The sequence below is a fragment of the Oncorhynchus mykiss genome, chromosome 9 (assembly GCF_013265735.2).
Source record: "Oncorhynchus mykiss isolate Arlee chromosome 9, USDA_OmykA_1.1, whole genome shotgun sequence".
Taxonomy (NCBI): domain Eukaryota; kingdom Metazoa; phylum Chordata; class Actinopteri; order Salmoniformes; family Salmonidae; genus Oncorhynchus; species Oncorhynchus mykiss.
Window position 1 is genome coordinate 70997075 of NC_048573.1, and position 24855 is coordinate 71021929.

General features: G+C 43.3%; 1 protein-coding gene and 1 long non-coding RNA gene across 5 annotated transcripts in view; both read right to left on the bottom strand.

The window, feature by feature from the left end:
• Positions 1-24855, bottom strand: part of LOC110531262 (copine-8) — a 210250-nt gene that overhangs the window by 115407 nt on the left and 69988 nt on the right. The window lies entirely within an intron of this gene.
• LOC118966111 lies at positions 4078-5587 on the bottom strand. Its single transcript, XR_005053361.1, has 2 exons — positions 4465-5587; positions 4078-4400 (listed from the first exon to the last, which is right to left on the bottom strand). It is a non-coding gene; the product is annotated as an uncharacterized LOC118966111 (long non-coding RNA).

Consider the following 24855-nt stretch of genomic DNA (forward strand, 5'->3'; position numbering starts at 1 on the left):
GATGGAGAGAGAGAATGGAAGAGATGGAGAGAGAGAATGGAAGAAACGGAGAGAGAGAATGGAAGAGACGGAGAGAGAGAATGGAAGAGACGGAGGGGGAGAATGGAAGAAACAGAGGGGTGAATGGAAGAAACGGAGAGAGAGAATGGAAGAGATGGAGAGAGAGAATGGAAGAGATGGACAGAGAGAATGGAAGAAACGGAGAGAGAGAATGGAAGAGACGGAGGGGGAGAATGGAAGAGACGGAGAGAGAGAATGGAAGAGATGGAGAGAGAGAATGGAAGAGATGGACAGAGAGAATGGAAGAGATGGACAGAGAGAATGGAAGAAACGGAGAGAGAGAATGGAAGAGACGGAGGGGGAGAATGGAAGAAACGGAGAGAGAGAATGAAAGAAACGGAGAGAGAGAATGGAAGCGACGGAGGGGGAGAATGGAAGAGACGGAGAGAGAGAATGGAAGAGATGGAGAGAGAGAATGGAAGAGATGGACAGAGAGAATGGAAGAAACGGAGAGAGAGAATGGAAGAGACGGAGGGGGAGAATGGAAGAAACGGAGAGAGAGAATGAAAGAAACGGAGAGAGAGAATGGAAGAGACGGAGGGGGAGAATGGAAGAGACGGAGGGGGAGAATGGAAGAGACGGAGAGAGAGAATGGAAGAGACGGAGAGAGAGAATGGAAGAGACGGAGAGAGAGAATGGAAGAGACGGAGGGGGAGAATGGAAGAGACGGAGAGAGAGAATGGAAGAGATGGAGAGAGAGAATGGAAGAGATGGACAGAGAGAATGGAAGAAACGGAGAGAGAGAATGGAAGAGACGGAGGGGGAGAATGGAAGAGACGGAGAGAGAGAATGGAAGAGATGGAGAGAGAGAATGGAAGAGATGGACAGAGAGAATGGAAGAAACGGAGAGAGAGAATGGAAGAGACGGAGGGGGAGAATGGAAGAAACGGAGAGAGAGAATGAAAGAAACGGAGAGAGAGAATGGAAGAGACGGAGGGGGAGAATGGAAGAGACGGAGGGGGAGAATGGAAGAGACGGAGAGAGAGAATGGAAGAGACGGAGAGAGAGAATGGAAGAGACGGAGAGAGAGAATGGAAGAGACGGAGGGGGAGAATGGAAGAGACGGAGAGAGAGAATGGAAGAAACGGAGGGGGAGAATGGAAGAAACAGAGGGGGAGAATGGAAGAAACGGAGGGGGAGAATGGAAGAAACGGAGAGAGAGAATGGAAGAAACAGAGAGAGAGAATGGAAGAGATGGAGAGAGAGAATGGAAGAGATGGAGAGAGAGAATGGAAGAGACGGAGGGGGAGAATGGAAGAGACGGAGAGAGAGAATGGAAGAAACAGAGAGAGAGAATGGAAGAGACGGAGGGGGAGAATGGAAGAAACGGAGAGAGAGAATGGAAGAAACAGAGAGAGAGAATGGAAGAGACGGAGGGGGAGAATGGAGGAAACGGAGGGGGAGAATGGAAGAAACAGAGAGAGAGAATGGAAGAGACGGAAGGGGAGAATGGAAGAAACGGAGAGAGAGAATGGAAGAGACGGAGGGGGAGAATGGAAGAGACGGAGAGAGAGAATGGAAGAGATGGAGAGAGAGAATGGAAGAGACGGAGAGAGAGAATGGAAGAGACGGAGGGGGAGAATGGAAGAGACGGAAGGGGAGAATGGAAGAGACGGAGAGAGAGAATGGAAGAGATGGAGAGAGAGAATGGAAGAGATGGAGAGAGAGAATGGAAGAAACGGAGAGAGAGAATGGAAGAGACGGAGAGAGAGAATGGAAGAGACGGAGGGGGAGAATGGAAGAAACAGAGGGGGAGAATGGAAGAAACGGAGAGAGAGAATGGAAGAGATGGAGAGAGAGAATGGAAGAGATGGACAGAGAGAATGGAAGAAACGGAGAGAGAGAATGGAAGAGACGGAGGGGGAGAATGGAAGAGACGGAGAGAGAGAATGGAAGAGATGGAGAGAGAGAATGGAAGAGATGGACAGAGAGAATGGAAGAGATGGACAGAGAGAATGGAAGAAACGGAGAGAGAGAATGGAAGAGACGGAGGGGGAGAATGGAAGAAACGGAGAGAGAGAATGAAAGAAACGGAGAGAGAGAATGGAAGCGACGGAGGGGGAGAATGGAAGAGACGGAGAGAGAGAATGGAAGAGATGGAGAGAGAGAATGGAAGAGATGGACAGAGAGAATGGAAGAAACGGAGAGAGAGAATGGAAGAGACGGAGGGGGAGAATGGAAGAAACGGAGAGAGAGAATGAAAGAAACGGAGAGAGAGAATGGAAGAGACGGAGGGGGAGAATGGAAGAGACGGAGGGGGAGAATGGAAGAGACGGAGAGAGAGAATGGAAGAGACGGAGAGAGAGAATGGAAGAGACGGAGGGGGAGAATGGAAGAGATGGAGGGGGAGAATGGAAGAGACAGAGAGAGAGAATGGAAGAGATGGAGAGAGAGAATGGAAGAGATGGACAGAGAGAATGGAAGAAACGGAGAGAGAGAATGGAAGAGACGGAGGGGGAGAATGGAAGAGACGGAGAGAGAGAATGGAAGAGATGGAGAGAGAGAATGGAAGAGATGGACAGAGAGAATGGAAGAAACGGAGAGAGAGAATGGAAGAGACGGAGGGGGAGAATGGAAGAAACGGAGAGAGAGAATGAAAGAAACGGAGAGAGAGAATGGAAGAGACGGAGGGGGAGAATGGAAGAGACGGAGGGGGAGAATGGAAGAGACGGAGAGAGAGAATGGAAGAGACGGAGAGAGAGAATGGAAGAGACGGAGAGAGAGAATGGAAGAGACAGAGGGGGAGAATGGAAGAGACGGAGAGAGAGAATGGAAGAAACGGAGGGGGAGAATGGAAGAAACAGAGGGGGAGAATGGAAGAAACGGAGGGGGAGAATGGAAGAAACGGAGAGAGAGAATGGAAGAAACGGAGAGAGAGAATGGAAGAGACGGAGGGGGAGAATGGAAGAGACGGAGAGAGAGAATGGAAGAGATGGAGAGAGAGAATGGAAGAGATGGACAGAGAGAATGGAAGAGATGGACAGAGAGAATGGAAGAAACGGAGAGAGAGAATGGAAGAGACGGAGGGGGAGAATGGAAGAAACGGAGAGAGAGAATGAAAGAAACGGAGAGAGAGAATGGAAGCGACGGAGGGGGAGAATGGAAGAGACGGAGAGAGAGAATGGAAGAGATGGAGAGAGAGAATGGAAGAGATGGACAGAGAGAATGGAAGAAACGGAGAGAGAGAATGGAAGAGACGGAGGGGGAGAATGGAAGAAACGGAGAGAGAGAATGAAAGAAACGGAGAGAGAGAATGGAAGAGACGGAGGGGGAGAATGGAAGAGACGGAGGGGGAGAATGGAAGAGACGGAGAGAGAGAATGGAAGAGACGGAGAGAGAGAATGGAAGAGACGGAGGGGGAGAATGGAAGAGATGGAGGGGGAGAATGGAAGAGACAGAGAGAGAGAATGGAAGAGATGGAGAGAGAGAATGGAAGAGATGGACAGAGAGAATGGAAGAAACGGAGAGAGAGAATGGAAGAGACGGAGGGGGAGAATGGAAGAGACGGAGAGAGAGAATGGAAGAGATGGAGAGAGAGAATGGAAGAGATGGACAGAGAGAATGGAAGAAACGGAGAGAGAGAATGGAAGAGACGGAGGGGGAGAATGGAAGAAACGGAGAGAGAGAATGAAAGAAACGGAGAGAGAGAATGGAAGAGACGGAGGGGGAGAATGGAAGAGACGGAGGGGGAGAATGGAAGAGACGGAGAGAGAGAATGGAAGAGACGGAGAGAGAGAATGGAAGAGACGGAGAGAGAGAATGGAAGAGACGGAGGGGGAGAATGGAAGAGACGGAGAGAGAGAATGGAAGAAACGGAGGGGGAGAATGGAAGAAACAGAGGGGGAGAATGGAAGAAACGGAGGGGGAGAATGGAAGAAACGGAGAGAGAGAATGGAAGAAACAGAGAGAGAGAATGGAAGAGATGGAGAGAGAGAATGGAAGAGACGGAGGGGGAAAATGGAAGAGACGGAGAGAGAGAATGGAAGAGACGGAGAGAGAGAATGGAAGAAACGGAGGGGGAGAATGGAAGCAATCTTTGGTAGTTGTTCACGTCTGGTCATTAGGATGAGGAATGGTGTTGGTATTTAACCAGGCAGTCAGCAATGCAGAGGATATCAACTATGTACACCCTGTGTTTTTCATTGCACACAAACAGTTGCACATACAATACTATAGCCTGTGTGTGAAGTGGGCAGGTGTTCACTTTGAATTTTCTACTGCTCAAGAGCACCTCTAATAGAATATTGACTCTAAAACATGATGAGTACCGGGACCTAAGTATAATGAGTACCGAGACCTCTAATAGTATATTGACTCTAAAACATGATGAGTACCGGGACCTAAATATGAGTACCGAGACCTCTAATTAGAATATTGACTCTAAAACATGATGAATACCAGGACCTAAATATAATGAGTACCGAGACCTCTCATAGAATATTGACTCTAAAACATGATGAGTACCGGGACCTAAATATAATGAGTACCGAGACCTCTAATAGTATATTGACTCTAAAACATGATGAGTACCGGGACCTAAATATAATGAGTACCTGGACCTCTAATAGTATATTGACTCTAAAACATGATGAGTACCGGGACCTAAATATAATGAGTACCTGGACCTCTAATAGTATATTGACTCTAAAACATGATGAGTACCGGGACCTAAATATTATGAGTACCTGGACCTCTAATAGTATATTGACTCTAAAACATGATGAGTACCGGGACCTAAATATTATGAGTACCGAGACCTCTCATAGTATATTGACTCTAAAACATGATGAGTACCGGGACCTAAATATTATGAGTACCTGGACCTCTAATAGTATACTGACTCTAAAACATGATGAGTACCGGGACCTAAATATTATGAGTACCTGGACCTCTAATAGTATACTGACTCTAAAACATGATGAGTACCGGGACCTAAATATTATGAGTACCGAGACCTCTCATAGAATATTGACTCTAAAACATGATGAGTACCGGGACCTAAATATTATGAGTACCGAGACCTCTCATAGAATATTGACTCTAAAACATGATGAGTACCGGGACCTAAGTATAATGAGTACCGAGACCTCTAATTAGAATATTGACTCTAAAACATGATGAGTACCGGGACCTAAATATTATGAGTACCGAGACCTCTCATAGAATATTGACTCTAAAACATGATGAGTACCGGGACCTAAATATTATGAGTACCTGGACCTCTAATAGTATACTGACTCTAAAACATGATGAGTACCGGGACCTAAATATTATGAGTACCTGGACCTCTAATAGTATACTGACTCTAAAACATGATGAGTACCGGGACCTAAATATTATGAGTACCTGGACCTCTAATAGTATACTGACTCTAAAATATGATGAGAAGAAAACCCTTTAGAATTGGATTTCTGCATAAATTGGTCATAAAATTGTATCTGATCTTCATCTAAGTCACAACAACAGACAAACACAGTCTGTTTAAACTAATAACACACAAACAATTACACATGTTCATGTCTTTATTGAACACACCGTGTAAACATTCATAGTGCAGGGTGGGAAAAGTATGTGAACCCTTGGATTTAATAACTGGTTGACCCTCCTTTGGCAGCAATAACCTCAACCAAACGTTTTCTGTAGTTGCAGATCAGACCTGCACAACGGTCAGGAGGAATTTTGGACCATTCCTCTATACAAAACTGTTTCAGTTCCACAATATTCTTGGGATGTCAAATCAAATCAAATCAAATTTTATTTGTCACATACACATGGTTAGCAGATGTTAATGCGAGTGTAGCGAAATGCTTGTGCTTCTAGTTCCGACAATGCAGTAATAACCAACAAGTAATCTAACTAACAATTCCAAAACTACTGTCTTGTACACAGTGTAAGGGGATAAAGAATATGTACATAAGGATATATGAATGAGTGATGGTACAGAGCAGCATAGGCAAGATACAGTAGATGGTATCGAGTACAGTATGTACAAATGAGATGAGTATGTAAACAAAGTGGCATAGTTTAAAGTGGCTAGTGATACATGTATTACATAAGGATACAGTCGATGATATAGAGTACAGTATATACGTATGCATATGAGATGAATAATGTAGGGTAAGTAACATTATATAAGGTAGCATTGTTTAAAGTGGCTAGTGATATATTTACATCATTTCCCATCAATTCCCATTATTAAAGTGGCTGGAGTTGAGTCAGTGTCAGTGTGTTGGCAGCATCCACTCAGTGTTAGTGGTGGCTGTTTAACAGTCTGATGGCCTTGAGATAGAAGCTGTTTTTCAGTCTCTCGGTCCCAGCTTTGATGCACCTGTACTGACCTCGCCTTCTGGATGATAGCGGGGTGAACAGGCAGTGGCTCGGGTGGTTGACGTCCTTGATGATCTTTATGGCCTTCCTGTGACATCGGGTAGTGTAGGTGTCCTGGAGGGCAGGTAGTTTGCCCCCGGTGATGCGTTGTGCAGACCTCACTACCCTCTGGAGAGCCTTACGGTTGAGGGCGGTGCAGTTGCCATACCAGGCGGTGATACAGCCCGCCAGGATGCTCTCGATTGTGCATCTGTAGAAGTTTGTGAGTGCTTTTGGTGACAAGCCAAATTTCTTCAGCCTCCTGAGGTTGAAGAGGCGCTGATGCGCCTTCTTCACGATGCTGTCTGTGTGAGTGGACCAATTCAGTTTGTCTGTGATGTGTATGCCGAGGAACTTAAAACTTGCTACCCTCTCCACTACTGTTCCATCGATGTGGATAGGGGGGTGTTCCCTCTGCTGTTTCCTGAAGTTCACAATCATCTCCTTAGTTTTGTTGACGTTGAGTGTGAGGTTATTTTCCTGACACCACACTCCGAGGGCCCTCACCTCCTCCCTGTAGGCCGTCTCGTCGTTGTTGGTAATCAAGCCTACCACTGTTGTGTCGTCCGCAAACTTGATGATTGAGTTGGAGGCGTGCGTGGCCACGCAGTCGTGGGTGAACAGGGAGTACAGGAGAGGGCTCAGAACGCACTCTTGTGGGGCCCCAGTGTTGAGGATCAGCGGGGAGGAGATGTTGTTGCCTACCCTCACCACCTGGGGGCGGCCTGTCAGGAAGTCCAGTACCCAGTTGCACAGGGCGGGGTTGAGACCCAGGGTCTCGAGCTTGATGACGAGCTTGGAGGGTACTATGGTGTTGAATGCCGAGCTGTAGTCGATGAACAGCATTCTCACATAGGTATATGTGGACATAGGATGTCTGGTGTGAACCGCTCTCTTGAGATCGCGCCACAGCATCTCAATCGGGTTGAGGTCAGGACTCTGACTGGGCCACTCCAGAAGGTCAGGACTCTGACTGGGCCACTCCAGAAGGTCAGGACTCTGACTGGGCCACTCCAGAAGGCTTATTTTCTTCTGTTCAAGCCATTCTGTTGCTGATGTACTTCTGTCTTTTGGGTTGTTGTCCTGTTGCATCACCTAATTTCTGCTGAGCTTCAATTGGCAGACAGATAGCCTTACATTCTCCTGCAAAATGTCTTGATAAACTTGGGAATTCATTTTTCCGTTGATGATAGCAAGCTGTCCAGGCCCTGAGGAAGCGAAGCATCCCCAAACTATGATGCTCCTTCCACCATATTTTACAGTTGGGATGAGGTTTTGATGTTGGTGTGCTGTGCCTTTTTTTCTCCACACATAGTGTTGTGTGTTCCTTCCTTCCTTCCAAACAACACAACTATAGTTTCATCTGTCCACAGAATATTTTGTCAGTAGTGCTGTGGAACATCCAGGTGCTCTCTTGCGAACTTCAAACGTGCAGCAATGTTTTTTTTTTTTACAGAGATTACAGAGATTTCTGTAAGTCTTTAGCTGACACTCTAGGATTCTTCTTAACCTCATTGAGCATTCTGCGCTGTGCTCTTGCAGTCATCTTTGCAGGACGGCCACTCCTAGGGAGAGTAGCAACAGTGCTGAAATGTCTCCATTTAAAGACAATTTGTCTTTCCGTGGACTGATGAACATCAAGGCTTTTAGAGATACTTCTGTAACCCTTTCCAGCTTTATGCGAGTCAACAATTCTTAATCGTAGGTCTTCTGAGATCTCTTTTGTTTGAGGCATGGTTCACATCAGGCAATATTTCTTGTGAATAGCAACTCAAATTTTGTGAGTGTTTTTTTATGGGGCAGGGCAGCTCTAACCAACATCTCCAATCTCATCTCATTGATTAGACTCCAGGTTAGCTGACTCCTGACTACAATTAGCTTTTGGAGAAGTCATTAGCCTCTAGGGGGTTCACATACTTTTTCCAACCTACACTGTGAATGTTTAAATTATGCATTCAACATAGAAAAGGAAAAGACAATCATTTCTGTGTTATTAGTTTAAGCAGACTGTGTTTGTCTGTTGTTGTGACTTAGATGAAGATCAGATCAAAGGGTTCACATCCTTGTTCTTGCCTCTGTACATATCCAGAAGAAAACGTGTGTCCTTCAGCTGTCTAAAAGTCATGTTATGCTTGTTTAATAAATATTTGTTTTACTTGCAGTATTAGGGCAACAACCTAACTAGATGTAAAAATCATCATAGCTCTGCAGTGGAACAAAATATCTTATTTTAATGAGATAAGCTTTGTTATTCAAGTCATTGAATCCCACTGGTGAAAACAGGATCAGAGTTTTAAAGAGCATCATTTGACTTTACAAAAAAAGAAAGAAAGAGATAAAAGAGAGGAGGAAGAGAAAATGAAATGGATCTGTCCTGGTCAACTTCAGAACCTCTGTCCTGGTCAACTTCAGAACCTCTGTCCTGGTCAACTTCAGAACCTCTGTCCTGATCAACTTTAAACTCTGTCCTGGTCAACTTCAGAACCTCTGTCCTGGTCAACTTCAGAACCTCTGTCCTGGTCAACTTCAGAACCTCTGTCCTGGTCAACTTTAGAACCTCTGTCCTGGTCAACTTCAGAAACTCTGTCCTTGTCAACTTCAGAACCTCTGTCCTGGTCAACTTCAGAACCTCTGTCCTGGTCAACTTCAGATCCTCTGTCCTGGTCAACTTCAGAACCTCTGTCCTGATCAACTTCAGAAACTCTGTCCTGGTCAACTTCAGAACCTCTGTCCTGATCAACTTCAGAACCTCTGTCCTGGTCAACTTCAGAACCTCTGTCCTGGTCAACTTCAGATCCTCTGTCCTGGTCAACTTCAGAACCTCTGTCCTGATCAACTTCAGAAACTCTGTCCTGGTCAACTTCAGAACCTCTGTCCTGATCAACTTCAGAACCTCTGTCCTGATCAACTTCAGAACCTCTGTCCTGGTCAACTTCAGAACCTCTGTCCTGGTCAACTTCAGAACCTCTGTCCTGGTCAACTTCAGAACCTCTGTCCTGGTCAACTTTAGAACCTCTGTCCTGGTCAACTTCAGAACCTGTCCTGGTCAACTTCAGAACCTCTGTCCTGATCAACTTCAGAACCTCTGTCCTGGTCAACTTTAGAACCTCTGTCTTGGTCAACTTCAGAACCTCTGTCCTGGTCAACTTCAGAACCTCTGTCTTGGTCAACTTCAGAACCTCTGTCCTGGTCAACTTCAGAACCTCTGTCCTGGTCAACTTCATTTTCCTAACCTGCTATGTTAATTGTCTTAACCTGCTGCGTAAGTTCTCCTAAACCTGCTACGACAGTCAATTTTGACAAAAGCTGTATCCCTTCTAGACAACCTAATTTAGCCTACGGTCTTATCACACCATAGTGCCATCAGACTTCTGATACCAATGAGGGTGAAAGGTGGTGAACCGCTCAAAAAAAATCATGGCCGAGGAAAGTATTTTGTATTTTGAAAAAAGCTATTGAAAGTATATTTGACAAAATACATCAGAGTGTAGTTCAGCCCAGTATAATATAAATGCTTAAATACTCAGAAGTAATTGAAATACATATTTGAAATGTAACAGAAATACTGTCCATCTCTGTATGCCACTTCTCCAGCAGCATGGACTCTGTCCTTGATGAGGTTTGTGGCCCCAGTAGCGAATAAACAAACTGTTTGACTTTTGATACAATAATAAAAACAGTGCAATTATCTTGCTTAAGGTTAAAAAATGTCCAGTGTCCTCCCATTTACTTTCCCCGGAGGGTTCTACTCTGGGTGGGAAATGTCCGCTCTGCATGATTGGCTGTCTGCACTTCTTTTACAGTTTTTCTCAATTGCTAAAACACAATTTATGAAACCTTGCTCCATTTCCTGAAAACGTTAAACACAAAACCTCCTCTTCAAGCAGAATTTACATAACCTCTGACTCCTCTCGCAAAATGAAACATTCACCTCAGAACAGTTTTACCTGTGTTCAAAATCAAACACGGCTCACAAATCATAAACAAAGTGATCAATACACTCTCAAGCAGTCAGTAAACAATACACCGAAAAATAGAAAACACATTGTTCAAAACATACAATTCACAGGGGGAAGTGTTTTAGCAATTGAGAAAAACTGTAAAAACCTACCCACTTCCACAATCAGTGTATACAAGAGAAAGAGGGAGAGAAATGAGAGAGTGAGAGAAGGAGAGGGAGGGAGAGAGATGGAGAGAAGGGGAGAGAGAGAGAGAGAGAGAGAGAGGAGACGGAGGGAGAGAGAGGAGAGGGAGGGAGAGAGAGGAGAGGGAGGGAGAGAGAGAGAGAGAAAAAGAAAAAGAAAGAAAGAGAGAGAGGACACAGGCACAGTCCTTCTCAGATTTACTGTATAAACATCAAGACACTTTCAAACTAACTGAGATCTTTTGATGTGCTTTAGTTAGCACATCATTCTTAGAAATTAATTCAAATTTGAATATGGATTCATAATGGGAACCAAATCCCCCTCGGTGCAAATAAATAGAAAGGTTGTAATGTCAGCAAGATTATAGTAGTTTTTTTCCCCCAACCTAAGCAGGAACACGTTATTAGTGAGGGCCCTTTGTTTGCTAGAAAGCTCAGCCATGGGTATAAAATGGCCGTTTAGTGGCTCAGCGGTCTAATTGTAGGATGTCCCAAGACACCGCAGGCTAATTACTGCCAGCCGGCCTCAAACGCTTCACCTCCAGGTAAATAATGCAAGACAGCGGCAGCCTGAAATAAACATGGCTGATCTGTATGGATCCTCTTCAACTTGTCCCAAATGGCACCCTATATAACGCACTACTTTTGACCAGGACCCACATAGGGAATAGGGTGCATCTTAAGAATATCTACTGAAAAGGGTTTTCAGTTTTCCACTCCTTATTTTTTATCAACAGAGCACATTTCCTCCTTGTCTGTGAAGAACAGCCTGTGTTGTTTTATGCAGGTAGCTTAGCGGTTTTAAGAGCATTGGACCTGTGCCCGAAAGGTTCTTGGTTTGAATCCCTGAGCTGAATAGATGAAAAATGTGTGGATATGCCCTTGAGCAAAGCACTTAACCATAATTGCTCCTGTGAGTCGCTTTGGATAAGAGCGTCTGCTAAATTACTAAAATGTAAATGTAGCCTTGAGTCAGAACTGGCAACAGCCGATCGAGGACATTAACCAAAAAAACTTCAAACTCACAGTCTCTGAAGTCAAGATGAGACCGTTCTCTTCTCCTCCAGCTTGCTGCTCCAGTTTTCACCGAATACATTTGTGTCAAGCCTCATCCCAGTCTGTTCATTACAGAACCACAAGGTACCATCTGTCTTTAAAAAGCAGAACTGGCATATTTACAAATACAGTACAGTGTAAACCCCATACACAGAGTTTTTTTTGTTGCTATGGTTCAAAATGTTTACTTGAATTTGGGTGCAGCTGTCATAGCACACATCGCTTCCCTGCATTTCCTTGATGGTTAATGTTCAGTGTGCGGGCCTCTCATTCCTTTTCATCATAGTATGCTTTTAGCTGGCATTCTCTAGTGTGGATACACGTCACCCTCCTTTTCTTCAGAAGGAGAGAGAGAGAGAGAGGGAGGGAGAGAGAGAGAGAGAGAGAGAGAGAGAGAGAGGGAGAGAGATAGGGAGAGAGAGAGAGAGAGAGAGAGGGAGAGAGAGAGAGAGAGAGGGAGAGAGGGAGAGGGAGAGAGAGAGGGAGAGAGGGAGAGAGAGGGAGAGAGAGAGGGAGAGAGAGAGAGAGAGAGAGAGAGAGGGAGAGAGAGAGAGGGAGAGAGAGAGTGAGAGAGATAGAGAGAGAGCGAGAGAGAGCGGGAGCGAGACTACATTTACAAAAGTATGTGGACACCCATTCAAATGAGTGGATTTGGCTATTTCAACTACACACCCGTTGATGACAGCTGTATAAAAGCGAGCACACAGCCATGCAATCTCCATAAACAAAAATTGGCAGTAGAATGGCCTTCTTGAGCTCAGTGACTTTCAATGTGAAATTGACATTGGATGCCACCTTTCCAACATGACAGTTCCTCAAATGTCTGCCCTGCTAGAGCTGTCCCGGTGAAATGGAAGTGCTGTTATTGTGAAGTGGAAACGTCTAGGAGCAACAACGGCTCAGCTGCGAAGTGGTAGGCCACATAAGCTCACAGAACAGGACCGCCGAGTGCTGAAGTGCATAACACGTAAAAATTGTCTGTTCTTGGTGCAACACTCACTATCACATTCCAAACTGCCTCTGGTACCAACGTCAGCACAACAACTGTTTGTCGGATATCTTCGTGAATTTTTTTTCCATTGCCGAGCAACCGCACGCAAGCCAAAAAACACCATCTGCAATGCCAGGCGTCGGCTGGAGTGGTGTAAAGCTCGCCGACTGCAAGCCAGGCCTAATCGCCAGTTGAACGGTGTTTCCTCCCAGACATTGGTGTGGCTGGCTTCCTGGTTAAGGAGCGCGGAGTGGCCTGCACAGAGCCCTGACCTCAACCCAATCGAATACCTTTGGGAAGAATTGGAACGCCGACTGCGAGCCAGGCCTAATCGCCCAACATCAGTGACCGAACTCACTAATGCTCTTGTGGCTGAATGGAAGCAAGTCCCCCGCAGCAATGTTCCAACATCTAGTGGAAAGCCTTCCCAGAAGAGTGGAGGCTGTAATAACAGCAAAGAGGGACCAACTCCATATTAATACCCATGATTTTGGAACGAGATGTTGGACGAGCCAAAAGTAAGAGAATTAGAAAGAGAGAGAATAGAGTGGGGACTGAGGTACTTCTTAACTTAAGCAGGTCATTGATGTAGTGAGCGTGCCCGCACACTGTGCACAGACGTCAATTCAACGTCTATTTCACATTGGTACAACATAAAGGATCCAACCAGTGTGTGCTCAGTGGGTGCCTTCCTGCCCTGTGGGAGAGCTCATTTAAACATGGCTACCAGATGTCCTCAGTCCCTGCAGTGCCCACACCTCCTCCTTCTCCCAGTCCCTCGGTAGAGTTGAAATACAGTGCCCTGTGATGATGGAGGAGAGAGGGACACCCCCCCCCCCCCCCCCCACTAACAGCTCTGTCACAGTCTAGTGTGGGCAGGAGAGGAAATGTCTTCATTAGCCATGGCTAACCATGCTACCATTCACAAGACGCACATTCAGTAGTTTGGGCTACAGTCAAGACCTTCAGCTAAATGCCATTCACTGCATGAGAAACCCTCCTTCCTTCGGATCATTTCAAGAAAATTAGTTCTAATCACAAGGGAGGTATTTGAGGGCAACCACAATGCTGTTAACAAGCCAATAGCTACAGGCATGAACACACCGCTAACCACACACACACACGAACAACTATCGACACACACACACCGCTACCCACACACACACACACACACACACACACACCGCTACCCACACACACACACACCGCAACCTACACACACACACACCACTATCGACACACACACACCTCTACCCACACACACACACTGCTACCTACACACACCACTACCCACACACACACACACCGCTACCCACGCACACACACACACACACACCGCTACCCACCCACACACCACTATCGACACACACACACACACACACACCGCTACCCACCCCCTCTCTCTTTCTCTCTCTCTCCCTCCTTCTCTGCCCCCCCTGTCTGTCTTTGAGGCATAATAATAAACAACATTCTGATAAACACCATACTGGTAACACCATTCTGGCAACACCATTCTGGCAACACCATTCTGGTAACACCATTCTGGTAACACCATACTGGTAAACACCATACTGGTAAACACCATACTGGTAAACACCATACTTGTAAACACCATACTGGTAAACACTACCACACTGTCCACTGGCAGCCCAGCCTGGGCTCACTGCAACACAACACTACCACACTGTTAAACTCGTAGCTTTTTTTAACTACCTCATTTGTATGGTTTTTTAAACATTACATCTTTTTCATCTTTTTCAATCCAAATGCCCAAATATTTATAGGCAGGAACCCGATCGATGGGAGAACCATCCAGTGAATAAATATGCAGCCCAACTGAAATATTTTTGCCAGAATTAGAGAACAACATGTATTTAGTCTTGCCTGCATTAAGTACAAGTTTTAAACCAACCAGGGTTTTCTGTAAGGCAACAAAATGTACACATTTTTAAAAATATCAATAAAAAATAGTAAACAGGACAGGTCCCAATATTGACCCCTGTGGTACACCTATTGTGATATCCAGGAAATTAAACTTAAGACCATCAGAAATCACACATTGTATCCTCTCTGACAGATAATTCTGGTCAACAGTGTCAAAGGCCTTGGAAAAGTCTAGAAACAAGGCAGAACAATTGTTATGATCTAAGCCATTTAACACAATCTAAAACAAACATAGCAACTGGAAGGGTGCTACGTGCAGTTCTGAAACCAGACTGGTGCACATTAAGAATAGAGTGAGAAGTTTAAAAAGTTCTTAGCTGACAGTTGGCCAGGGATTCAAAAACCAATTTCCAACTAATTTGGAAATTGGACAGAAGGATATCCTCATTAATGTAGGGGGAGGACATTTGCCACTTTCCAGATCTTAGGGATAACACCAGGAACAATAGTCAAGTAAAGAATATAGGTCATTGGTTCTGCAGTAAGTAGGGCAGAGAGCTGCAGTAGGTAGGGCAGAAGGCTGCAGTAAGAGAGTCAGGGAGCTGTAGTAAGTAGGGCAGAGAGCTGCAGTAAGTAGGGCTGAGAGCTGCAGTAAGTAGGGCAGAGAGCTGCAGTAGGTAGGGCTGAGAGCTGCAGTTTGTAGGGCAGAGAACTGCAGTAAGTGGTGGCAGAGTAGCATCATAGACGTTAAGTGGTTGAAATGAAAATAAAGTATGTGAGTCTTTAATAATGATTATTTATTCATTTTGTTAACCTTTATTTAACTAGGCAAGTCAGTTAAGACCAAACTCAGTTAAGACCAAACCAGACGGCCTAGGAACAGTAGGTTAAAGGGGCAGCAGGTTAGCCTAGTGGTTAGCGCGTTGGACTAGCAACCGGAAAGTTCAAATCCCCGAGCTGATGAGGTACAAATCTGTCGTTCTGCCACTGAACAGGCAGTTAACCCACTTCCTAGGTCATAACTGACTTGCCTAGTTAAATAAAGGTTACCATTTTTTTTTTTTTTTACAAATAAAAGCATTAGACCTCTCACTAAAGGCTTCAGTCATACAAAAGCTATACTTAAATCCGAACTGGTAGATTAGCAGATTAGTAAGAATTGCTAACCGCGTGTTCAAGAATGGCCTTTTCCCCTTTATTCAGATTACAACCTCTCACTTTCGGTTATTTGAAAATTAATTCATCTACAAAATATTGCTATTTTAAAACAAGCCATAGAAAGTTTGGTTGCAATTTTTATTTAATCCACCAGAAAATACAGAACAAATATAGCAACAAATAGTTCAACTCAAATATACTAATTGATTAAAAAACAACTACATGGTATAATCTTTGTAAATGATATAAATAGGACTGGTGGAGTTAGGTCACACATACAGCTAACAAAAATATATGGAACTGTCTGCTCTGTCCAAAATTACACAAATGGCTCCTAGCCTCCCATGCATGCTTTCTGTCCCTACTACTAAAACTAAAACTGAAACTAAATGATATTAAAAAAAAAAAATATTAAACAACTGAAACTAAATAAAAACTAACAAATCAGGTCTGAAAACTAACTGAAACTAAACTGAGGTTCAAATAACAATGGAAGAACTGATAGAAAAACACAGATCGAAAATACCCTGTAATAGCTACTAATAACCTGTAATATTTACTAATAACCTGTAGTAGCTACTAATAACCTGTAATAGCTACTAATAACCTGTAATAGCTACTAATAACCTGTAATAGCTACTAATAACCTGTAATAGCTACTAATAACCTGTAGTAGCTACTAATGACCTGTAGTAGCTACTAATAACCTGTAGTAGCTACTAATAACCTGTAGTAGCTACTAATGACCTGTAGTAGCTACTAATAACCTGTAATAGCTACTAATAACCTGTAGTAGCTACTAATAACCTGTAGTAGCTATAATAACCTGTAGTAGCTACTAATAATCTGTAATAGCTACTAATAACCTCTAGTAGCTACTAATGACCTGTAGTAGCTACTAATAACCTGTAGTGGCTACTAATAACCTGTAGTAGCTACTAATAACCTGTAGTAGCTACTAATAACCTGTAGTAGCTATAATAACCTGTAGTAGCTACTAATAACCTGTAGTAGTAGTAGCTACTAATAACCTGTAGTAGCTACTAATAACCTGTAGTAGCTACTAATAACCTGTAGTAGCTACTAATAACCTAGCTCTGTAGTGTGTTGCTGGTGCTAATAACCTAGCTCTGCAGTGCATTGCTGGTGCTAATAACCTAGCTCTGCAGTGCGTTGCTGGTGCTAATAACCTAGCTCTGCAGTGCGTTGCTGGTGCTAATAACCTAGCTCTGCAGTGCGTTGCTGGTACTAATAACCTAGCTCTGCAGTGCGTTGCTGGTGCTAATAACCTAGCTCTGCAGTGCGTTGCTGGTGCTAATAACCTAGCTCTGCAGTGCGTTGCTGGTGCTAATAACCTAGCTCTGCAGTGCGTTGCTGGTGCTAATAACCTAGCTCTGCAGTGCGTTGCTGGTACTAATAACCTAGCTCTGCAGTGCATTGCTGGTGCTAATAACCTAGCTCTGCAGTGCGTTGCTGGTACTAATAACCTAGCTCTGCAGTGCGTTGCTGGTACTAATAACCTAGCTCTGCAGTGCATTGCTGGTGCCGTCTATGAGAAGAGGGTGTCTCTCTGTCTGTCTCTCATGTTGACAGCGTGTCTATTAGATGGTGTCTCTCTGTCTGTCTCTCATGTTGACAGTGTGTCTATTAGATGGTGTCTCTCTGTCTGTCTCTCATGTTGACAGTGTCTCTCTCTGTCTCTCATGTTGACAGTGTGTCTATTAGATGGTGTCTCTCTGTCTGTCTCTCATGTTGACAGTGTGTCTATTAGATGGTGTCTCTCTGTCTGTCTCTCATGTTGACAGTGTCTCTCTGTCTGTCTCTCATGTTGACAGTGTCTCTCTGTCTGTCTCTCATGTTAACAGTGCGTCTCTATTAGAGGGTGTCGCTCTGTCTGTCTCTCATGTTGACAGTGTCTCTCTGTCTGTCTCTCATGTTAACAGTGCGTCTCTATTAGAGGGTGTCTCTCTGTCTGTCTCTCATGTTGACAGTGTCTCTCTGTCTGTCTCTCATGTTAACAGTGCGTCTCTATTAGAGGGTGTCGCTCTGTCTGTCTCATGTTGACAGTGTCTCTCTGTCTGTCTCTCATGTTAACAGTGCGTCTCTATTAGAGGGTGTCTCTCTGTCTGTCTCTCATGTTGACAGTGTGTCTATTAGATGGTGTCTCTCTGTCTGTCTCTCATGTTGACAGTGTCTCTCTGTCTGTCTCTCATGTTAACAGTGCGTCTCTATTAGAGGGTGTCTCTCTGTCTGTCTCTCATGTTGACAGTGTCTCTCTGTCTGTCTCTCATGTTAACAGTGCGTCTCTATTAGAGGGTGTCTCTCTGTCTGTCTCTCATGTTGACAGTGTCTCTCTGTCTGTCTCTCATGTTAACAGTGCGTCTCTATTAGAGGGTGTCTCTCTGTCTGTCTCTCATGTTAACAGTGTGTCTCTATTAGATGGTGTCTCTCTGTCTGTCTCTCATGTTAACAGTGCGTCTCTATTAGATGGTGTCTCTCTGTCTGTCTCTCATGTTGACAGTGTCTCTCTGTCTGTCTCTCATGTTAACAGTGCGTCTCTATTAGAGGGTGTCTCTCTGTCTGTCTCTCATGTTAACAGTGCGTCTCTATTAGAGGGTGTCTCTCATGTTAACAGTGCGTCTCTATTAGAGGGTGTCTCTGCATGGCAGATTGCTTCCCTAATGACAGTAACAGCGTTACGGCAGGCAGGCAGGCAGGCAGGCAGGCAGGCAGGCAGGCAGGCAGGCACAGGAAGCCCCCGGTCCTGTTCAATTACTAGTGCCATCAACGCACACCAGTCTAATCTGAACACATCAAGTACTCCACAGATGGCTATAGACAACAGTCATATTACTCCACAGATGGCTATAGACGACAGACATATTTATCACCATCCCACAGCTAGAGTCTAGGGCATTGTCCCAAATTGCCTCCCATGCCCTTCATTGTGCACAAGTAGTGCAGTATATAGGGAATATATAGGGTATAGGGAATTGCGCAATTTGGGACACACCCTAGAACACATGGGAGCCAATGAAAGCGGCGGCTGGCTGTGTTACGTTCCAATGCACAGCCTCATATATAGAGAGCTCTTGAGTCGGAGTAAGGTCATTTCCTGTTTCAGTGTTACTGTTGATTGACCCAAGTGGTTGGTTGTTAGGGAACTCTCTCTAAGAGCCACTGGGATGGCGATGCAATAGAACGATGGCCATGCATGCTAAATATACATGTAGTGTTTCATTCTAAGACGACGTGGTAATGCTAGTAGAACAGAACCAGGGGTTAGTTAAAGGTAGAGTCAGTGACACACCAAGTAAACAGCGATATCGGGCTGATTTCTGCTAAGACTAAGCGCGAGCTAGTCGTCTTGATTACTTTCTTATGTCATTCTCTCTGGCTGCGAAAGTTTATTTTTAAAGTGTTGATAGGGAACAGAATGCAGTCGGACCCTCACATAATTGGCATGTATATTACTCTTACAGAATTTCCACGAGGGGCGAGGATATAGGAAATGTAATCAAAGCCTAATGGATGACAACTTGTTTTTAACAGTGACAGAAGAATTTATAACTGACTTTTTCCTGACATAACATAAGTACAGCAATAGAGGCCATGCAATTCAATACTCATCAATAAAACAAAAACAATTTAGGTCAAAAGAGTCCATATTAACAGAGGACATTGAAGGACTAACAGAACAGATAGATAGCAATAAAAACCAATAGGACATTGAAGGACTAACAGAACAGATAGATAGCAATAAAAACCAATAGGACATTGAAGGACTAACAGAACAGATAGATAGCAATAAAAACCAACAGGACATTGAAGGACTAACAGAACAGATAGATAGCAATAAAAACCAATAGAGTAAGTTAGAGGAAAAACAAAAAGAAATGTAGGAACTTATTCCAGAAACATTCAGTGTAATATATTATTAAAATACATAAAAATACAGCGAACTGGACGGAAGATGGGGGAAAATGCACCAAATTATTTTTCAATCTTCAGCATAGAAATGCCAACAATTTATTTTCCTGAAACTTGTTACAAATGACGGAGTCACGCATAATTCACCGAACAATGTTTTGAAAGAGGAAGTAAAGTACTTTTAAGAATATGTTTTTTGTTTCAGTCTCCTCCATCTCCACTAACCGAAGATCATTGTATGGATTTTTTCTCTATTAATAATGTAAAATGAACATCTTGTACAGAAAGACTCAGGGGAGGAACATCTTGATGCGATGAAAGCCTTTAAGGCTGGGAAAACTCCACGGCTGGATGGCACACCAGTGGAACTATAACCAACTTTATTTGATATTAACGTTTATCATTGATTCATGTTTTCTTTTAAATCCACAGCCTCATGGAGGATCTAGATACTTGTTCGAACCTCTCTGGATTAAAAGCAAATTATGATAAGTGGACATATTAGGTATTGGATCACGAAAAAATTCAACTTTTACATTACCGTATAGTCTACCAATAAAATGGTTTGACAGGGATGTGGACATACTCGGTATACATGTCCTCAAAGAAAGACATGATCTCACTCCAATACATTTTTATAGAAAGTAAGCAAAAACAGATAAGATCTTGCTACCATGGAAAGGAAAACACCTGTCTATTTGTGGGAAAATCACCCTGATTAACTCTTTAGTCATATCACAGTTGACCTATTTGCTTATGGTTTTGCCTACACCTGCATTTTAAATTATATGAGCAAAAAAATATAACATTTAATTTGGAACGGCAAGCCAGATAAAATTAAAAGGGCCTATTTATATAACGAATATGAATTCGGAGGGCAGAAATGATTAAATATTAAAGCCTTAGATCTCTCACTAAAGGCACCAGTCATACAAAAGTTACACTTTAATCCAAAATGGTTCTCTAGTAAATTAGCAAGAATGTGTCACCCCATGTTCAAGAATGTCCTTTGTCCCTTTATTCCGATTACAACCGCTCACTTTCGGTTATTTGAAAACGAAATTATCTCCAAAATATCTGTCACGTTCTGACCTTAGTTCCTTTATTATGTCTTTGTGTTAGTTTGGTCAGGGCGTGAGTTGGGGTGGGTAGTCTATGTTCTTTTTTCTATGTTGTGTTTATGTGTTTGGCCTAGTATGGTTCTCAATCAGAGGCAGGTGTCGTTCGTTGTCTCTGATTGAGAATCATACTTAGGCAGCCTGTTTTCCCCATTTTAGTTGTGGGTGATTGTTTTCTGTCTCATTGTCTTCACCAGACAGAACGGTATCGTTTTCGTTCATTCTCCTTGTTATTTTGTTTTTGTGTTCCGTGTTAATAAATATTAAAACCTGTTAAAGATATGGCTGACTACTGCCCCCTTTGGAGCAATTGCGTGCCCATAGTAAACTGAAAAAATTGTTGTCAAAAATTGCTAATATATGCATATAATAATAATTATTGGATAGAAAACACTCTAAAGCTTCTAAAACCGTTGGAATTATGTCTGTAAGTATAGCAGAACTCACAGGGCAGGCATTCTTCCAAACTAGTTTTGTGGTCATGAAAGTTGGAGCAACTTTGACGTCATCGCCCCCACCCTTCCCAACCAGTTATGGATCTGGGGACACTTTCTATGTCTTCCACTAGATGTCCTCATTCTGTAGAGTGTTTAATCGTTCAAATCCCGCGAGAATTGGCCCTATGGGAGTGAATTGAGTAAGTGCCGCAAGAAAAAACCTGTGCGTTAGGGCGCGAATTGGTCCCAACCATTCCTTTGTTCCAGCACTCAGAAGAAGGACAAACAATGACCGGTTGAATTGAAAATTGTTTTGTATGTCTATAACATCCTAAAGCTTGGTTTTGCACTTAGTTTGACCTGTTTAGTCGACATATAATATGTAATTTTGAAGTTTTGATGCGCAACTTTTCCGGACCAGAGGACATTTTGGGTGCATTTCAGCTGTAGCTAATACAAAGACGCAAGACTTGAAACCAAACGATGTATTGGGTAAGTATGAACCTTTCCAGAACATTCTGAACGAAGACCATCGAAGGTAAGGGAATATTTATGCTGAAATCTGTGTTTCTGTTGACTCCAACATTACGGAGAAATGTAGCTTATATCTGAGCGCCGTCTCAGAATATTGAATAGTGTGCGATTTCTGTAACGTTAAAAATAAATGTAACAAAGCGGTTGCATAAAGAAGCAGTGTATCTTTCTAACTATATGTAGAACATGTATATTTAGTCAAAGTTTATGATGTCTATTTACGTTATCTTGCGGCGCTACCTACATTTTCTGCGGACATTTTTGAGTATTTTCTGAACATGAATTCAATGTAAATGGACATTTATGGATATAAATGGCATATTATTTAAAAAAAAAAAAGTACTGTGTAACATGTCCTATTACTGTCATCTGATGAAGATTTTCAAAAGGTTAGTGAATGATTTATTTTTTAATCCTGCTTTTATAATTTTATAGTTTTTTCTGGTCTTGGTTTCGGTGGTGGTCTAATATAAATATGTGGTGTGTTTTCGCCGTAAAACATTTAAAAAATCTGACATGCTGGGTAGATGAACAAGGAGTTTCTTTCATTTGAGCTATTGGACTTGTTAATGTGCCTTGCGAAAGTATTCGGCCCCCTTGAACTTTGCGACCTTTTGCCACATTTCAGGCTTCAAACATAAAGATATAAAACTGTATTTTTTTGTGAAGAATGAACAACAAGTGGGACACAATCATGAAGTGGAACGACATTTATTGGATATTTCAAACTTTTTTAACAAATCAAAAACTGAAAAATTAGGCGTGCAAAATTATTCAGCCCCCTTAAGTTAATACTTTGTAGAGCCACCTTTTGCTGCGATTACAGCTGTAAGTCGCTTGGGGTATGTCTATCAGTTTTGCACATCGGGAGACTGACATTTTTTCCCATTCCTCCTTTCAAAACAGCTTGAGCTCAGTGAGGTTGGATGGAGAGCATTTGTGAACAGCAGTTTTCAGTTCTTTCCACAGATTCTCGATTGGATTCAGGTCTGGACTTTGACTTGGCCATTCTAACACCTGGATATGTTTATTTTTGAACCATTCCATTGTAGATTTTGCTTTATGTTTTGGATCATTGTCTTGTTGGAAGACAAATCTCCGTCCCAGTCTCAGGTCTTTTGCAGACTCCATCAGGTTTTCTTCCAGAATGGTCCTGTATTTGGCTCCATCCATCTTCCCATCAATTTTAACCATCTTCCCTGTCCCTGCTGAAGAAAAGCAGGCCCAAACCATGATGCTGCCACCACCATGTTTGACAGTGGGGATGGTGTGTTCAGCTGTGTTGCTTTTACGCCAAACATAACGTTTTGCATTGTTGCCAAAAAGTTCAATTTTGGTTTCATCTGACCAGAGCACCTTCTTCCACATGTTTGGTGTGTCTCCCAGGTGGCTTGTGGCAAACTTTAAACAACACTTTTTATGGATATCTTTAAGAAATGGCTTTCTTCTTGCCACTCTTCCATAAAGGCCAGATTTGTGCAATATACGACTGATTGTTGTCCTATGAACAGAGTCTCCCACCTCAGCTGTAGATCTCTGCAGTTCATCCAGAGTGATCATGGGCCTCTTGGCTGCATCTCTGATCAGTCTTCTCCTTGTATGAGCTGAAAGTTTAGAGGGACGGCCAGGTCTTGGTAGATTTGCAGTGGTCTGATACTCCTTCCATTTCAATATTATCGCTTGCACAGTGCTCCTTGGGATGTTTAAAGCTTGGGAAATCTTTTTGTATCCAAATCCGGCTTTAAACTTCTTCACAACAGTATCTCGGACCTGCCTGGTGTGTTCCTTGTTCTTCATGATGCTCTCTGCGCTTTTAACGGACCTCTGAGACTATCACAGTGCAGGTGCATTTATACGGAGACTTGATTACACACAGGTGGATTGTATTTATCATCATTAGTCATTTAGGTCAACATTGGATCATTCGGAGATCCTCACTGAACTTCTGGAGAGAGTTTGCTGCACTGAAAGTAAAGGGGCTGAATAATTTTGCACGCCCAATTTTTCAGTTTTTGATTTGTTAAAAAAGTTTGAAATATCCAATAAATGTCGTTCCACTTCATGATTGTGTCCCACTTGTTGTTGATTCTTCACAAAAAAATACAGTTTTATATCTTTATGTTTGAAGCCTGAAATATGGCAAAAGGTCGCAAAGTTCAAGGGGGGCGAATACTTTCGCAAGGCACTGTATATGCGGGATTGGAAATGATTCAGACATGTACATTGATGGAAGCAACAATCTATCCTCAATATTAAAGCTGATCCACCCCCTAAGAAAATATATTATAATAAAAAAGACTAAGTGCGAGGTTGAACTTCTCTTTTGGTCTCATAGCTATCACACTGTAGCAGATTGAAGCACAGCCATGTACATGCTCAAATCCTCTGTGAGTGCATCATCACAGCCATGTACATGCTCAAATCCTCTGTGAGTGCATCATCACAGCCATGTACATGCTCAAATCCTCTGTGAGTGCATCATCACAGCCATGTACATGCTCAAATCCTCTGTGAGTGCATCATCACAGCCATGTACATGCTCAAATCCTCTGTGAGTGCATCATCACAGCCATGTACATGGTCAAATCCTCTGTGAGTGCATCATCACAGCCATGTACATGCTCAAATCCTCTGTGAGTGCATCATCACAGCCATGTACATGCTCAAATCCTCTGTGAGTGCATCATCACAGCCATGTACATGCTCAAATCCTCTGTGAGTGCATCATCACAGCCATGTACATGCTCAAATCCTCTGTGAGTGCATCATCACAGCCATGTACATGCTTAAATCCTCTGTGAGTGCATCATCACAGCCATGTACATGCTCAAATCCTCTGTGAGTGCATCATCACAGCCATGTACATGCTCAAATCCTCTGTGAGTGCATCATCACAGCCATGTACATGCTTAAATCCTCTGTGAGTGCATCATCACAGCCATGTACATGCTCAAATCCTCTGTGAGTGCATCATCACAGCCATGTACATGCTCAAATCCTCTGTGAGTGCATCATCACAGCCATGTACATGCTCAAATCCTCTGTGAGTGCATCATCACAGCCATGTACATGCTCAAATCCTCTGTGAGTGCATCATCACAGCCATGTACATGCTCAAATCCTCTGTGAGTGCATCATCACAGCCATGTACATGCTCAAATCCTCTGTGAGTGCATC